Source organism: Pteropus alecto, unplaced genomic scaffold (assembly GCF_000325575.1).
Source record: "Pteropus alecto unplaced genomic scaffold, ASM32557v1 scaffold110, whole genome shotgun sequence".
Taxonomy (NCBI): domain Eukaryota; kingdom Metazoa; phylum Chordata; class Mammalia; order Chiroptera; family Pteropodidae; genus Pteropus; species Pteropus alecto.
The window spans coordinates 1,983,657-1,988,364 of NW_006431920.1; the positions used below are offsets into that span (position 1 = coordinate 1,983,657).

Below are 4,708 nucleotides of genomic sequence, written 5' to 3' on the forward strand. Positions count from 1 at the left end.
CACATCTTTTGTTAGATTTATCTTTTTTTATTTGATGGTTTTGAAGTTTTAGAAATGGTATTATTTTTATTTTTATTTCAACTTGTTTGTTGCAAGTATATAGAAATACAATTGACTTTTGCATATTGATCTTGAATCCAGTTACTTTGCTAAATTACTAATTAATTCTAATAGTTTGGCTATAAATATTTTTATAAATACACAAACAAATAATGGCAGGTCTATTTCTCCTTTTTAAGGTTTATTTTAAAAATTCATTTTCATAGCCTTATCACATTGGCTAGAATTTCCAGTGAACGTGAAATAGAAATGGTGACAGTGAATATCTTTGTCTTGCTCTTAAATTGAGTTGGAAAGGACTTAGTATTTTACCTTTAAATACGATCTTAGGCATAGTTTTTCATATATATACTTTATTGGATTAAAAAAGTTACTTTCGTCTATAGCCATGTTGCCTTGAACAAGCCCGATCCCGTCTGATCTCAAAAGCTAAGCAGGGTTGGGCCTGGTTAGTACTTGGATGGGAGACCACCTAGGAAGACCAGCTGCTGTGGGCATAAAAACAATTAATAAGGGATTGTAAGCTGACAAGGTCCTTGCGATCAAAATTAATAAGGGATTGTAAGCTGACAAGGTCCTCCTTGCGATCTGTGAGATCAACCAAGGGTTGCCTCTGTCAACCAAGATCAACCAAGGGTTGCCTCACCTAAAAAAAAAAAAAATTCCTATATATAGTTTTCTGAGAGTTAAAAAAAAAAAGGGAACAGATATTGAATTTTATCAAGTGCTTTTTTTTTTTTTTTGATCTATTGTGATTATTGTAGGGTTTCCTCCTTTATTTTTTCAATGTGGTGACATAGATTCCTTGATTTTGAAATGTTAAAAATCTTAAGACAAGTCCTAGTTAGTCATGACGTATTATTCTTTTTATCCGTTGCTGGATTTGATTTGCTAGTGTTCTGGAGGAGATTTTCCATCTATGTTTATGGGAGATATTGACCTGTACTTTTCATTTTTGTAACATTTTTGTCAGGTTTTGTATCAGGCTTATGGTGTCTTCCTATAGCAAGCTGGGAGTGTGTGTTCCTTTTTTCTTTATTTATTGACAGAGTTGTGTAAAATTGGTTAATATCTTTCCTTAAATGTATGTTTTGAAGAATTCACAAGTGAAGTTATCTGGGCCCAGATTTTTTTTTTTTGTGTGTGTGGTGTGGGCATCTTGAAATCTTAACGTTTCTTTTCTCATTGTGTTTTTTCCTTAGGATGTTTCCAATATTCCAGAACAAGGAGACAATTGTCCATGAAATCTTGAATCACTTCAAGAAAAATAAAGTGGAGATAGCGAATGCAATAACAAAGCCATTTCCTTTCTTTGAGAGCCTCAGAGATCTCTCCTTCATCACCGAAGAAATGTATAATGTAAGTGAAGTTTATTATGTCTCCCTGTGACGATTCAGCTGCATGTTAATTTATATTTGGTATCCTGGATTCAAAATTTAGTGTATCACTAACTGGCTGATAGCTTTTTATGCTTTTCATGGGAAGACTCTTTTAAGTTAGTTAATCATCCGAAAAGATTGAGGGTGACAGGGCAAGCAGACATCACTAAAGGCATTTTTTTTTTTTTTATGGTGACATTGGTTAACACAATCCAGTAAGTTTCAGGTGTACAATTCAACAGTAAGGCATGTATATATTGTGTTGTGTGTTCACCGCCCATAGTTAGATTTCTGTCACCACATATTTGACACCTTTTGCCCCATCTACTTCCCCCGCCTTGGTAACCACTAGTCTATTGTCCATGTCCCCGAGTCTCTGTTTGTTTGTCTTGCTCATTTGTTGCCTTTAGGTTTATATCCCACATATAAATGATACCATGTGGTTTTCAACTTTTTCTGTCTGGCTTATTTCACTTAGCATGATTATCTCGAGGTCCATTCATATTGTCACAAATGGCAGTGTTTCATCTCTTCTTATGGCTGAGTCATATTCCATTGTATATATGTCCCACAGCTTCTTTAGCCAATCATCTATCATAGGACACTTTGGTTGTATGTTTTCAAGTCTTTGAGGGTAAATACCCAGTAGATGGATTGCTGGATCGTATGGTAGATCAATTCTTAGTTTTTTTGAGGAATTTCCAGACTGTTTTCCGTAGTGGTTGTACCAATTTGCAGTCCCACCAGCAGTGTACGAGGGTTCCTTTTTCTCTGTATCCTCTCCAATACTTGTTATTTTTTCTCCTGTTGATAGCCATTCTCACGGGTGTGAGGTGGTATCTCATTGTGGTTTTGCTTTGCATTTCCCTACTAACTAGTGATGTTGAGCAACTTTTCATATGTTTGTTGGCCATTTGTATTTCTTCTTGGGAGAAGTGTCTGTTCAGGTCCTCTGCCCATTTTTTAATTGGCTTGTTTAGGTTGTTGTTGTTATTGAGTTGTATGAGTTCTTTATACATTTTGGACATTAGGCCCTTATTGGAGGTGTTGCTTGCAAATATAATTTCCCATTTGGAGGGCTGTCTCCTTACCTCGTTGACTGTGCAGAAGTTTTTTAGTTTGTTGCAGTCCCATTCATTTATTTTTGCTTTTACTTCCCTTGTCTTTGAGGTCAAATTCATAAAAACCTCTTTAAGTCCAAGATCCACGATGTAATTTTTTAATTTTTATTTTTTATTATTTATTTTTAATGTTACTGGGCAACCATGGAGATGGCAGGAGACCGTCTAGGTAGAGTGAGGCGGGAGACTGTCTAGGTTGAGCGAGCTGGGATCTGGTAGGAGGCTGGGAGAGCCTCAGTGCAAGCACAGAGCGGGTCTCTTGGGAGACCATTCCTAACCCCACCATTTTTTAAAAAATCACCATTGGGTGTGAGGAGGCTAGGGCACTGCACAAAATATGGAATGCTTCATGAATTTGTGTGTCATCCTTGTGGAGGGGCCACACTAATCTCTGTATCATTCCAATTTTGATATATGTGCTGCTGAAGCGAGCACCAAGGCCCATGAGTTTAGTTCCTGTGTTTTCTTCTATGCTATTTATTGTTTCAGGTCTTATATTCAGGTCTTTAATCCATTTTGAGTTAATTTCAGTGTGTGGTGATAGACAATAGGCAAGTTTCATTCTTTTGCAGGTGGTTTTCGAGTTTTTCTAGCACCATTTATTGAAGAGGCTTTCCTTTATCCACTATATGTTTTTGGCTCTTTTGTTGAAAATTATTTGCCCATAAAAACATGGATTTACTTCTGGACTCTCGATTCTGTTCCACTGGTCTGTATGTCTATTTTTCTGCCAGTACCATGCTGTTTTGATTACTATTGCTTTATAGTATAATTTGAAGTCAGGCAGAGTGATGCCTCCAGCTTTGTTTTTTTTTCTCAAGGTGGATTTGGTAATTCGGGGTCTTTTGTGCTTCCATACAAACCTGAGATTTTTTGTTTGATTTCTTTAAAAAATGTTGATGGGATTTTGATGGGGATTGCATTAAATCTGTATAATACTTTAGGTAATAAGCTCATTTTAACTATGTTGATTCTTCCAATCCAAGAACACGGAATATCTTTCCATTTCTTTGTATCTTCTTCAATTTCTTTTGATAGGGTCTTATAGTTTTCATCAAATAGGTCCATCACATTTTCGTTAAATTTATTCCTAGATATTTTATTCTTTTCGTTGCAATTGCAAAAGGAATTATTTTTTCCACTTCTTTTTTTGACACTTCATTATTAAAGTATAGGAATGGTATGGATTTTTTTTGATATTGATTTTGTATCCATAAACTTTACTGTATTTGTTAATTGTTTTTAGTAGTGTTCTTGTAGAGTCTATAGTGTTTTCTATATGAAGCATCATGCCATCTGTAAATAATGACAGTTCGACTTCTTCATCTCCTATTTCGATGCTTTTATATTTTTCTCTTGTAAAGGCACCTCTAATTGAAGCCCTTCTCTTCTGTGGGACATGTTGGAGTGCAGAGGGGTGATGGAGGATAGTGGTGATATGGATTGAAACTGGTACGCTTGGCAAATGCATAGCGATTTACACAATATAACAAAATGAAATAAAATTAAAATAATTAAAATAATTGGAGCATTATTCCATTATAATACCTGCTTACCTGAATTGAAATTTTCAGGGAATTTATACTATTATAAATAAAATTCCTGCCTTTTTGCTGTTTCCTCCAAAGTGTTTACATTTCGTTAGGTGGTTCTAGAGTCTTGGAATTCAAGTTGGTTAATGGGCCCTTTTGGGGAAATAGAGGAGGAAGCCATCTCTCCACCATGTGATCGAGCAGTTGATTCTCTTTGTGCTCTTTGCAGCAAGGGGAGGACCATCTCCCTACTTCCTGGAGACCTATTAGGACTTTTCACACCTGGGGTTGCTGTGCTGTCAACAGAATTGCGATAAGATCTATTCTTGAAACAGCCTAGACAGGTTGAAAGTGCAAAAGTCAAGAAGTTGATCAAATATTTAAGAAGTTCTAAAGTATTACATGAAAAATGGTAGTCTACACTGAGAAAGTAGAATGAGTATTCTATGCAGTTCTTTCCTTGATGTCCATTTAACTTTGAAAGCATTATTTTAGATTTTTTTCCATTGCATTTTTTTTAAAGGATTCTCAAGAAGCCTGTAGAAACTTGGTCCCTGTAGGAAAAGTGGTTTATCAGATGCTCTGCAACCTTGAGAAGACGTTTGATGGGTCACTT

General features: G+C 35.8%; 1 non-coding gene and 1 pseudogene across 1 annotated transcript; one reads left to right on the forward strand and one right to left on the reverse strand.

Moving 5' to 3' along the window:
- The first annotated feature begins 438 nt into the window (after window positions 1–438).
- LOC112475499 lies at window positions 439–557 on the forward strand (annotated as a pseudogene).
- A 2,334-nt stretch (window positions 558–2,891) lies between these two features.
- On the reverse strand, window positions 2,892–2,995 carry LOC112475451. Its single transcript, XR_003044727.1, has one exon. It is a non-coding gene; the product is annotated as a U6 spliceosomal RNA (small nuclear RNA).
- Window positions 2,996–4,708: the final 1,713 nt, after the last annotated feature.